This window comes from Cetorhinus maximus, chromosome 18, assembly GCF_964194155.1.
Source record: "Cetorhinus maximus chromosome 18, sCetMax3.hap1.1, whole genome shotgun sequence".
NCBI classification, from domain to species: Eukaryota; Metazoa; Chordata; class Chondrichthyes; order Lamniformes; family Cetorhinidae; genus Cetorhinus; species Cetorhinus maximus.
In genome coordinates, this window is record NC_135896.1 from 33,757,330 (window position 1) to 33,770,761 (window position 13,432).

At 44.0% G+C, this 13,432-nt stretch overlaps 1 protein-coding gene across 2 annotated transcripts in view; it reads left to right on the forward strand.

The window, feature by feature from the left end:
* Positions 1-541: 541 nt before the first annotated feature.
* lrr1 (leucine rich repeat protein 1) overlaps positions 542-13,432 on the forward strand; it is a 35,383-nt gene continuing 22,492 nt past the window's right edge. The window contains exon 1 of one of the 2 annotated variants that reach the window (XM_078562341.1): positions 542-673. The gene's annotated coding sequence lies outside the window, so the exon portion shown is untranslated. Of the gene's footprint in view, positions 790-13,432 lie in introns of both variants that reach the window. The other variant, XM_078562342.1, reaches the window with a different exon arrangement.

Below are 13,432 nucleotides of genomic sequence, written 5' to 3' on the forward strand. Positions count from 1 at the left end.
CTGCAAAGCAGGAATGTAAAGTGCATTGGGATTTTAAACAGGACAAGACTTTCTCGCCAATTGCTAGCCAGTTTACAGATGATAAAGAGATGAATCACTGACACCAGTTGGCAAATGACGGTTCAAAAGCTAGACCACAATCTCCGGGGTTACGTAAACTCCGTCACTCACCCACGCTTATTCTGTAAGACAGTCAGGGTGACGGTGCTCTACAGTACAGTAATTTGGAGGTCAGCAGCTGATTTCCCCATTAATGTAATTTCCGCAGCAACAGAATTAGTAGTGGAGAATTATTTATTTTTATTCTGGAAACTATGGACAATTGCACAGTTCAAAAGGCTGCTTCTTAGCTTAGAAAATGATAAAATAAAGTAATAGGGCAGTTGGACTCCCCCATCAACATTGTTCCAAGTTCTGCTCTTCCTGCTGAGTGTGTTCAGCACTTTGTGTCTTCATTCCAGGTTTCCAGCATCTGCAGTATTTTACTTTCTGTGACTCCGCAGCGCCGCCCACGGCTCCTGTGGGCATTGACTCCTGGTCTGCAGTATTGGTTCCAGGTTGAGCCAATGGGAAGGCGCCGTGTTGAGGTGTGGCCGGCGCGGGTTTCCCGAAAACTCGATATCGAGCTGAGTTCCCCGTGAAGCAGCGCCTCTCAACCGGACTGTCTTACAGGGTAAGCGCGGGTGAGGGGCGGAGCTTATGAAACCCCGGAGGTTGTCGTCCGGCTTTTGAACCGCCATTTGTCAACTGGCGTCAGTGCTTCATCTCTAATCAATTGGCCTGCAATTGGTGAGAAAGTCTTGTCCTGTTTAAAATGCCAGGAAGATATAATAGTGTTATTGAAGTTTATTGTAAAATATTGGTATCTGTGTGTGTGAGGCTTAATTGGATTAAAGGCAGCCTGTCTGAAGGCTTTGATGTATTAAGCTAGGTTTGAAATGTTATGTAGGTAAACATAGGTGTCAGGGGAATATTTGCATTTTTAAAGGTGAAGTTCAAAAACTGTGTTTATTTTTCCTGAAGATTACAGGTAAAATTAATTCAGTGAGAGATTTTTATGATCAGGGAAGTAAAGTCCAAAGACATAGTGAAACAATGGGAATTTGCATTCAAGGGGGAAAAATATGTATAAAGGAGCAAAGACTGTGTGTAAAGGTAGGCATTTTAAGATCCAACAAGTGTGAAAAGCCTTCAGCATCTAAGCCTCAAGCTGCTGTCGACAAAGATCTGGAGTTAAGGAAACTAATGTCAAATTGGATTGTTCAGGGTATCATGTTTCTTTGCCTGGGTCTTTTTAAAATCTATATGTCTCACTGTTCCCCTTAACGAAAGTGTAACTGGGAGTTAGATTAACTAGGGGATTTAGAAGTTATCATAGTAATTTGTAAATCTGTGTATGTATTTAAAGTCATTTCTTCTATTAAGGGTTTAATTTTGGTAAGAAAGCTATAAGACTTGGTGGTCTTATTACTACTGAATTCAAGGCACGCATCTCAAAATTTATACAAATTGCAAAGCAAGTTGTGGCAGTTGTTTCAAGTTTCCCTCTGAAATTTGAACAACTCAGCATTTACCATCGGCTGTGCCATAACAAAAATCTCAATGCACTTTACATTCTGTGTTGCCTTCTTTGCAGCAAATATAAGTTTCCTACAGGAACCAAGGTTTTCTTTCTAGCAATTTATTTCCGGCTTCTTCTGTTTCTTAAATTCTGTTTGAGTTGTTTTGCCCCGTCCATATTTTGGATTTTTTTTGTTTTATATCAGACTTTGGGAAATAGAAGTCAGGAAGTAGAGTTAAAAGCAAAATTTGCATTCTGCGAAATACTAACGAATTTCAACACTTCATCCTGAAGATTTTTCACGAGTATAACGATTCCATCCCAGACACTTCTGCTTCTGTCAAATAACCTGTGCATTTCTGTTGCTCAATGGAAATACCTCTTATGTTGTAGGTTGCGCTAGACTGTCACGTGCTGCCTTGATCAAATTGGAGCAGCATACGTAGGATTTTTTTTATTGTGGGTGATGGTGTTCTGAAGTGAGCTTGCCAGACCAAATGTTACTACTTAACCTCTTAAAACATCTATGTTTCAAACTGAAATTTCATGAAGTTCAAATAGATTTTACGATCATTAATCTAACCACACAAAGAACAAAGACTTGTCAGACAAAAGCTTTAAAGCTTGAAGTCCAACCCCTATTTGTCCTATTCACTGCAATATCTTGGTGAACAATTAGAATTGCAATCCCAACTAATTCATTTTAATTAATAAATTGTTGCAATTTTGGCCAGAGATTTTGAATAGCATCACCACCATCTCCTTCTTCCACCACTTCTTCATCAGGTCTGCATCATTGCCCATTGGGGGAGGTGTTTCAACCAAGTGTCTGTGTTTGTAAATAAAGAAAAAGGTTATTTCAACTGTTACACTTTAGATAAGAGATACTCTGTAGTACTAACTTTTGTATTCAAAAATGGTCACCTCAATGGATTACACTTCATTGAATTTATTAGTCAGTAGCTCAGGAAGGTTTTCTGTCTTTGAGCTAGGTGATGTTAGCAGGACAGCAATAAGAGCCTGCAAATTACCTCAGTGTCCCTGGGTCAGGGAGATATCAGCCAGGGCTTCCATTTCTGATTGCTATGCTGTAACATCTCTAAGTCTTTCATGTGGATATTCGGTGATGACTGATTTGGGCTTGACAATGATGCCCTTGCCTTTGAAATTATTTGCTGATACTCACTGTCTGAGCTCACTTTCTTGAAGACTGGATACTGGGGTGATGTCCTGGATTGACTGGTACCCTGTGCCAATGAAACTGTGCCCTAGACAGAAATCTTCAATAGAAGCATGGAGAAATTTTAAGTTCTCTTTTCAAGTATAATTTCATTCGAAATATATTCTAAGTAATTTTGATGCTGAATTTGCTCATAAATGAGTAGAATCTATGGAAAGTTTTTTTTCTTCTGGTACCCAGCATAGCACTCGAATTACATAAAGTTAAGAACATAATAAATTTAATTTTAAAACTTTTGCAAATTTTAGCTGTGGAATTAAAAGACTGGAAATTCAAAAACTTTATGTCTTCATTTGGAGTTGTTGTCATCATCAAGTTCAGTGCTCTAAACAGTATACCCTTGGCTGAAATTTTGAAGGAATTGTTCTCTTGAAAGAGAATTCAGCACTTGAATTTCGCTTTAAATTTTTGTTTCAGTTTTACTAGTTTTAGATTTATTGGTAAATAACATAAAATCACTAAAATTAGACTGATCTGTATGCTAGGCAGCATAATAGCACAATACATTAGCACAATAAAGTAGTGTATTGTAGGGTGTGGCGGGGGTGGGTTATGACTGTAATTCCCCTTCCATTTTGCCTGGCTGTCTATGTGAGGCCTAAAGTGGATCCCAATTCACACAAAGTCCCGTTCATCCATCACCTCTCTGCTTGCTGACCTACATCGGCTCCCCATCTGGCACCACTTTGATTTTAAAATTCTCATGTTTGTTTTCAAATCTTTCTGTAACCTCGCCCTCTCCCTATCTCTGTAACCTACAACCCTCCGAGATATCTGCAGTCCTCCAATTCTGGACTCTTGAGAAGCAATTAAAATTAGTGTTGCTTCATTGACAGCCGTATTTCCAGCTGCCAGGCCCAAGGTTCTGGATTTGTCTTCCACAACCTCTCAACATCTCTTTCCTCCTTTAAGGTGCTACTTAAAACTCTCTTTAATCAATCTTTTAATATCTACTTGGGTTTCTCAATGTCCTATGAAGTTCTTTGGGACATTTTACTATGTTAACTGTGCTATACAAGTGCAAGTTGTTGCTGAAAAGGATCCCCCTACAAAAAGGTAAAATGCACAGATCTCCCATCCTGGGAGTTTTCATATCTTCCAGTAGCATTGCCAAATAAGTATGAGTTTGTAACCTTTCAATGGATGATGTCAAAAAAGAGACAAATGGTCAAAGCTATGGTTTGACAAATGGACATTTTTCTAATATTAGCTATGAGAATCTTTGTACTTTTTCTAAAACTAAATATGAACTGCTTTTCTCTGGTGGCTGTAACTAGGATCTTTGCAGGCACTGCAGGTCTTAGCTTCAATATTTTGTTTTAAATTATAATTGGGCTTCCCAAATCATTACCTAATATTTCCTATGGGTATGGATATCTAATCTCATAACCAAAATGATGGTAGGGGTTGTCGACAGTTCTATCAAGCGATACTTACTCAACAATAACCTGTTCACTGTTGCTCAGTTTGGGTTCCACTAGGGCCACTCAGCTTGGTATGCATGTCCATAGGTCCTTGAACAAATGAGCTACACTCAAGAGGGAGGTGAGAATGACAACCCTTGACATCAAGCCAGCATTTGACCGACCGTAGTATCATGGAGCCTTAGCAAAACTGCAGCCAATGGGAATCGGGGAAAACTCTCTACTGGTTGGAGTCATATCTAGCACAAAGGAAGATGGTTGTGGTTGTTAGAGGTCAATCATCTCAGTTCCAAGACATCATTGCAGGAGTACCTCAGGGTAGTGTCCTAGACCCAACCATCTTCAGCTGCTTCATCAATGATATTCCTTCCATCATAAGGTCAGAAGTGGGAATGTTCGTTGATGATTGCACTACGTTCAGCACCATTCGGGACTCCTCAGATACTGAAACAGTCCACATCAAGATGCAGCAAGACCTGGACAACATTCAGGCTTGGGCTGATAAGTGGCAAGTAACGTTCATGCCACATCCATGCCAGGCAATGACCATCTCCAACAACAGCGAATCTAACCATCTCCACTTGATGTTCAATGGCATTACCATCGGTGAAACCCCCACTATCAACATCCTGGGGGTTACCATTGGCCAGAGACTGAACTGGACTAGCCATATAAATGGCTACAAGAGCAGATCAGAGTACTGTGATGAGTAGCTCACCTCCTGACTTACCAAAGCCTGTCCACCATCTACAAGGCACAAGTCAGGAGTATGATTGAATATTCTCCACTTGCTTGGATGAATGGGCTCCAACAACACAAGAATCTCAACACCATTTCCAGGACAAAGCAGCCTGCTTGATTGGTACTGGATCCACCACCTTAACCATTCACTCCCACCACCACTGACGTACAGTGGCAGCAGTATATACCATATACAAAATACACTGCAGAAACCAAGGCTCCTTCGACAGCATCTTCCAAGCCCATGACCTCTTCCACCTAGAAGGACAAGGACAGCAGATGCATGGGATCACCAACACCTGCAAGTTCTCCTCCAAGCCACACACCATCCTGACTTGGAGCAAAATCACTGTTCTTTCACTGCTGGGTCATAATCCTGGAACTCCCTTCCTTAACAGCACTGTGGGTGTACCCACACCACATGGACTGCAGCAGTTCAAGAAGTCGGCTCACCACCACCTTCAGGTCAATAGGGATGGGCAATAAATGCTGGCCTAGCTAGCAATATCCACATCCTGTGAAAGAATAATCAAAAAAAGTGTTTTGTGTGTCGTGTAATACCTAGGTGTTTGAGGCCTTACTGCATACAATAGGACCTATAAGGAAGCAGATTAAAGAGACATGTTTAATTATTTTGTGGGAAAACACTAATGCGATCAACAGCTAATGTTTTGTGTTGCTCAAGACTATTTGAGCAATTCTTGCAGAGATGACAAAATGAAATTAGCGTCCAGAATTGTTGAGTCATGCTACAAACAGCATGACTCAATAATGAGGAAAATAATCCAGTTTACTAACTGTTGAAGAAAAATTCATAATCAGTGTGTCTCATTCAAACATGTTAAATATTTAAATATAAAATATCATAATGTAATTTCAGTCACCAAAACAGCAGTTGTGAAACCTTAGGGAGGGAAATTGAAAGTTTAGGGCCTCAGCAGTTGAAGGCACAGCCACCAGCGGTGTTCAATTAAAATCAGGGAAGCAGAAGAGGCCAGGATTAAAGGAATGCAGAGATCTTAAAGGGTTATATGGCTGGTTGAGATTACAGAAATAGGGAAGGGCGAGGCCAATGGAGCATTTTGAAAACTGGGATGAAAATTTTAAAATTAAGGTGTTGCTTAACTGGGAGCCAATTTAGGTCAGTGAGCACAAGGGTGGTGGGTGAATAGAACTTTGTGCAATTTAGGATACAAGCAGCAGAGTTTTGGATGACCTTGGGCTGTTTTTTCTGTCCCAAAATAAGTCAGGAGTGGTTGTGAGAATTGGAAATACTGAGGCCACGGGACCAGAAATTTGTATTTCCCCCTCAAAGAGCCCCACACAAACTTCCTTTAGGTGGAAAGAGGCTCAGGTTAGGTTCAGGTTGCAACCCCACACCCACGACCTGTGACGTGCCTATGGGATACTGCATTTTTTTGTGTATTTTCATTGGGTCAAGCGGGTTTGGAAGCCTTTGAAAAACCCGCCGGGTAAGAGAGTTTGGGAATCTTGGGGGAAGCCTCCTGAGGAGTGGAAACATTTTGACTTTGAATGTTATTATTAGATGTTGTGATATAGGTTAGATGTGTTTCTACTTCAGTGATTGATCATAGGGCTCTGTTATGCAAAGGTAAGTTGACCATTACATTGATCAGCATTGTGTAAGTGTTGGGATATATTACAGTACTTTCTGAATTAAAACAGTGCTACTATGCACTTGAAATGATAGAACACAATGCTTGCGAACTCTAGTGTCATGATCTGAAATGATCTAAACGGCCATAGTGCTTTAAGGTAGAAAAAATGGCCTGTTGCTTAAACTTACAGAAAGAAAAACAACCACCTGTTCCTGGAATTATTTGAATGAGGGATCACCTGGTGTGACTTAGGAAAAAAACAAGCTATCTGTTCTTTCAGTTTAAATAGGCACCATTGTCTGGAGTTGTAATGGTTTGATTTGACAGCTGATCCAGTTATGAATGTTTGGCTGAGTTTCAAAATCTTTTTAAAAATTTAGCTCAGCAGGGTTGGTATACAGTGTTTAGTTGACAGTTTTTATAGATTATTAAAGAATTGTCTGTCTTTGTGGTTTCTGAATTGATGTTTATTTGTTTTATAACTGAATGACCACTTGTGGGCATTTAACTTTTTTCAGTGGATTTGGAGTTTTCTTCAGTATGAATAGTTGTGATTGAGTGATGAGTGACAGCTCTATTAGATTGTTAGAGGTTTAATTTTTTCACATACATTTCAAAGACTATGTTATTGTCATTACATGGGTCCTGAGGTCTGTCCATGGTGGATATTGGGTGAGTGGCTATGGAGGATATGGGTGGGGGGGGAGGGGAATATGAGGGGCATGGGGGGTAGATGAAGGTTAGGGGGCATTAGAATATGTGGCGAGCTTGGCTGATGTCCCTGAGAACAGAGGCAGGCCTTCTAACTCGCCCACTACAGCACATGCATTCCTCCAACACTGCCTCAGACCTATCTAAGGAGGCAGCAGACCAAAACCCTGCCCGCCCATATCCCCAGGAGAGAAAATATGGCGGGTATGGAAGGAGGTGATGGGTTTGGGTTGGCAAAGTCGAGAATTGCCCTGACCTGCAATTCTTGAACTCAAGTTGAAAATCCAGCCCCTTGAGTTTGAGGGTGGAAGCTGGGAGGCCAGCCCATTCAAAGATTGCATTTTCATAAAAACAAACATATAAAATATTGTCAAAAGCAAGTTTGAATGGTTGACTGGACTGATGCCACTGTTAATACCATTGAAAAGTTTGCCTTTTCTTCCTGACATTAATTCCTCTATTTAAAAGAAAAGGAGAAAATGGTTCTAATGCCAGAAAAATATAGATATAGAAATAGATGAAAAAGATGGGCTGGTCAGATGGGCAGAACAGTGGCAAATGGAATGTAATCCTAAAAAGTATGAGGTGATGCATTTTGGCAACACTAACAAGACAAGGGAGTATACGATGAATGGTAGGACCCTAGGAATTACAGAGGATCAGAGGGACCTTGGTGTGCATGTCCATAATCCTTGAAGACAGCAGGACAGGTAGATAAGGTGGTTAAGAAGGCATATGGGATACTTGCCTTTATTAGTCGAGGCATTGACTACAAGAGCAGGGAGGCTATGATGGATCTGTATAACACATTACTTAGGCCACATCTGGAGTACTATGTGCAGTTCTGGTCGCTACACTATAGGAAGGATGTGATTGCACTAGAGACGGTGCAGAGGAGATTCACTAGGATCTTAAACAAAAACAGAATTACCTGGAAAAACTCAGCAGGTCTGGCAGCATCAGCGGAGAAGAAAAGAGTTGACGTTTCGAGTCCACATGACCCTTCGGCAGAACTGAGTAAAGTTAGGAGAGGGGTGAAATATAAGCTGGTTTAAGGTGGGGAGGGAGGGAAGAAGCTGGGGGTGGGGTGGTTGTAGGGACAAGCAAGCAGTGATAGGAGCAGATAATCAAAAGATGTCACAGACAAAAGGAACAAAGAGGTGTTAAAGGTGGTGATATTATCTAAGAAAATGTGCTAATTAAGAATGGATGGCAGGACACTCAAGGTACAGCTCTAGTGGGGGTGGGGTGGAAAGACTGACAGGGTATTCCAGTTATAGATTTAAAAATAATGGAAATAGGTAGGAAAAGAAAAATCTATATAAATTATTGGAAAAAACAAAAGGGAGGGGGAAGAAATGGGAAGGGGGTGGGGATGGGGGAGGGAGTTTAAGATCTAAAGTTGTTGAATTCAATATTCAGCCCGGAAGGCTGTAAAGTGCCTAGTCGGAAGATGAAGTGCTGTTCCTCCAGTTTGCGTTGGGCTTCACTGGAACAATGCAGCAAGCCAAGGACAGACATGTGGGCAAGAGAGCAGGGTGGCGTGTTAAAATGGCAAGCGACAGGGAGGTTTGGGTCTTTCTTGCGGATAGACCGCAGGTGTTCTGCAAAGCGGTCGCCCAGTTTGCTTTTGGTCTCTCCAATATAGAGGAGTCTGCATTGGGAGCAACGACTGCAGTAGACTAAGTTAGGGGAAATGCAAGTGAAATGCTGCATCCCTTGAAAGGAGTGTTTGGGCCCTTGGACGGTGAGGAGAGAGGAAGTGAAGGGGCAGGTGTTGCATCTTCTGCGTGGGCATGGGGAGGTGCCATAGGTGGGGGTTGAGGAGTAGGGGGTGATGGAGGAGTGGACCAGGGTGTCCCGGAGGGAACGATCCCTATGGAATGCCGCCAGGGGGGTGAAGGGAAGATGTGTTTGGTGGTGGCATCATGCTGGAGTTGGCGGAAATGGCAGAGGATGATCCTTTGAATGCGGAGGCTGGTGGGGTGATAAGTGAGGACAAGGGGGACCCTATCATGTTTCTGGGAGGGAGGAGAAGGCATGAGGGCGGATGCGCGGGAGATGGGCCGGACACGGTTGAGGGCCCTGTCAACGACCGTGGGTGGAAAACCTCAGTTAAGGAAGAAGGAGGACATGTCAGAGGAACTGTTTGTGAAGGTAGCATCATCAGAACAGATGCGACGGAGACGAAGGAACTGAGAGAATGGGATGGAGTCCTTACAAGAAGCGGGGTGTGAGGAGCTGTAGTCGAGTAGCTGTGGGATTCGGTAGGCTTGTAATGGATATTGGTGGACAGTCTATCATCAGAAATTGAGACAGAGAGGTCAAGGAAGGGAAGGGAAGTGTCAGAGATGGACCATGTGAAAATGATGGAGGGGTGGAGATTGGAAGCAAAATTAATAAATTTTTCCAGGTCCCGACGACATCATGAAGCCGCACCGAAGTAATCATCGATGTACCGGAGAAAAAGTTGTGGGAGGGGGCCGGAGTAGGACTGAAACAAGGAATGTTCCACATACCCCATAAAGAGACAGGCATAGCTAGGGCCCTTGCGGGTATCCACAGCCACACCTTTTATTTGGAGGAAGTGAGAGGAGTTAAAGGAGAAATTGTTCAGTGTGAGAACAAGTTCAGCCAGATGGAGGAGAGTAGTGGTGGATGGGGATTGTTCGGGCCTCTGTTCAAGGAAGAAGCTAAGGGGCCTCAGACCATCCTGGTGGGGGATGGAGGTGTAGAGGGATTGGACGTCCATGGAGAAGAGGAAGCGGTTGGGGCCAGGGAACTGGAAATTGTTGATGTGACTTAAGGTGTCAGAGGAATCACGGATGTAGGTGGGAAGGGACTGGACAAGGGGAGAGAGAAGGGAGTCAAGATAACGAGAAATGAGTTCCGTGGGGCAGGAACAGGCTGACACGATCGGTCTGCCGGGACAGTCCTGTTTGTGGATTTTGGGTAGGAGGTAGAAGCGGGCCGTCCGAGGTTGGGCGACTATCAGGTTGGAAGCTGTGGGAGGAAGATCTCCAGAGGAGATGAGGTCAGTGACAGTCCTGGAAACAATGGCTTGATGTTCAGTGGTGGGGTCATGGTCCAGGGAGAGGTAGGAGGAAATGTCTGCAAGTTGACGCTCAGCCTCCGCGAGGTAGAGGTCAGTGCGCCAGACAACAACAGCACCACCCTTGTCAGCGGGTTTGATGACAATGTTGGGGTTGGACCTGAGAGAACGGAGTGCAGTAAGTTCAGAGAGAGACAGATTAGAATGGGTGAGAGCAGCAGAGAAATTGAGACGACTAATGTCACGCCGACAGTTCTCAATGAAAAGATCAAGAGAAGGTAAGAATCCAGAGGGAGGGGTCCAGGTGGAGGGAGAATATTGGAGGTGGGTAAAAGGATCAGTCGAACGGGGAGAGGACTCCTGCCCAAAGAAGTGAGCACGGAGATGAAGACGGCGGAAGAAGAGTTCAGCATCGTGCCGAGCCCGAAATTCATTGAGATGAGGGCGTAAGGGTATGAAACTAAGTCCTTTGCTGAGCACTGAACGTTCAGCATCGGAGAGGGGAAGGTCAGGGGGTATAGTGAATACGCGGCTGGGGCTGGGATTGGAAGATGGGGTGGGGACGGAGGGACAGGCAGGGGTGGAGGGTCCCAGATGAGTGTTGGTGTCGATGAGTTGTTGGAGCTTGCGTTCCTTAGCACTTGAGAGAAAGAGAAAAAGTTTCTTGTTGAGGCGTCGGATGAGACGAAGAATAAAATGAAACTGGGGGCACGCGCAGCTTTGAAAAAGGGTGCTGCGGTGCTGCTGGAGGGAGAGGTCGGAGAGGGGAAGGTCAGGGGGTATAGTAAGTACGCGTCGTTCACAGGGTCCTCAACCGTGTCCGGCCCATCTCCCGCTCTTCCGCCCTCACTCCTTCTCCTCCCAGAAACGTGATAGGGTCCCCCTTGTCCTCACTTATCACCCCACCAGCCTCCGCATTCAAAGGACCATCCTCCACCATTTCCGCCAACTCCAGCATGATGCCACCACCAAACACATCTTCCCTTCACCCCCCTGGCGGCATTCCGTAGGGATCGTTCCCTCCGGGACACCCTGGTCCACTCCTCCATCACCCCCTACTCCTCAACCCCCACCTATGGCACCTCCCCATGCCCACGCAGAAGATGCAACACCTGCCCCTTCACTTCCTCTCTCCTCACCGTCCAAGGGCCCAAACACTCCTTTCAAGGGAAGCAGCATTTCACTTGCATTTCCCCTAACTTAGTCTACTGCATTCATTGCTCCCAATGCGGTCTCCTCTACATTGGAGAGACCAAACGCAAACTGGGCGACCGCTTTGCAGAACACCTGCGGTCTGTCCGCAAGAAAGACCCAAACCTCCCTGTCGCTTGCCGTTTTAATACGCCACCCTGCTCACTTGCCCACATGTCTGTCCTTGGCTTGCTGCATTGTTCCAGTGAAGCCCAACGCAAACTGGAGGAACAGCACCTCATCTTCCGACTAGGCACTTGACAGCCTTCCGGGCTGAATATTGAATTCAACAACTTTAGATCTTAAACTCCCTCCGCCATCCCCACCCCCTTCCCATTTCTCCCCCTCCCTTTTGTTTTTTCCAATAATTTTTATAGATTTTTCTTTTCCCACCTATTTCCATTATTTTTAAATCTATAACTGGAATACCCTGTCAGTCTTTCCACCCCACCCCCACTAGAGCCATACCTTGAGTGTCCTGCCATCCATTCTTAATTAGCACATTTTCTTAGAAAATATCACCACCTTTAACACCTCTTTGTTCATTTTGTCTGTGACATCTTTTGATTATCTGCTCCTATCACTGCTTGCTTGTCCCTACAACCATCCTCCCCAACTTCTCTCCCCCACCCCCCCCACCTTAAACCAGCTTATATTTCACCCCTCTCCTAACTTTACTCAGTTCTGCCGAAGGGTCATGAGGACTCGAAACGTCAACTCTTTTCTTCTCCGCCGATGCTGCCAGACCTGCTGAGTTTTTCCAGGTAATTCTGTTTTTGTTTTGGATTTCCAGCATCTGCAGTAGTTTTTTGTTTTTTTCACTAGGATCTTGCCTGGACTGGAGAGTTTCAGCTATGAAGAGAGATTGGATCGCCTGGGGTGTTTTCCTTGGAGCAGAGAAGGCTGAGGGGAGACCTGATTGAGGTGTACAAAATTATGAGGGGCATAGATAGAGTGGATAGGAAGAAACTTTTCCCTTTAGTGGAGGGGGTCAATAACCATGGGGCATAGATTTAAGGTAAGGGGCAGGCGGTTTAGAGGGGATATGAGGAAAAACTTTTTCACCCGGAGGGTGGGGGGGTATCTGGAACTCACTGCCTGAAAGGTTGGTAGAGGCAGGAACCCTCACAACATTTAAGAAGTATTTAGATGAACATTTGAAACACCATAGCATACAAGGCTATGGGCCAAGTGCTGTAAAATGGCATTAGAGTAGATAGGGGCTTGATGACCGACGCAGACACGATGGGCCGAAGGGCCTCTTTCCATGCTTGATACTCTATGACACTATAAAATTACTGGATTCCAAAGGCCCATTTAAAGTCACAAGGTATTATTCAGCTTGACTGCAGTAAATAAAATCAGAAACAAAAACACCATTCTACAGTCTTTTCCCCTGGCCTCTGAATCAAAACATTACATTTTAACAAAACTGCTTTTATATTGATCTTTGGCTTGGGTCCCCCACAGTTGGTGAGCAGATCAATATAAAACTGCTGGGACATTGTATAGACCAACAGAAAGAACCCCCTATTTTCTCTTGGTTGTTAGCAGACTATTGGCCAGTAAACATGCTGCAGCAACCTGATCTGTGAGTTTTAGCATTCTTTGGAATGCACTTTGCCACAAGTCCAGAGTGACTAGTGAATACAATTTGCCTGATGGGTACTTCAGATCATGAACTCTCTCCTCCATCCTCACCCCCTTTTTGATCCCCTTTTTTTCGAATAATAATTTTTTTTTTATATACATATAGTTTTCTTTTGCCACCTAATTCTATTATTATTTTTAAAATGTATTTTCATCCATTGTTTTATCTCCACCTTTTAGCTTATTTCGATCTCTTCCCCCTCACCCCCACTAGGGCCATCTGTCACTTCCTCATCCTGCTTT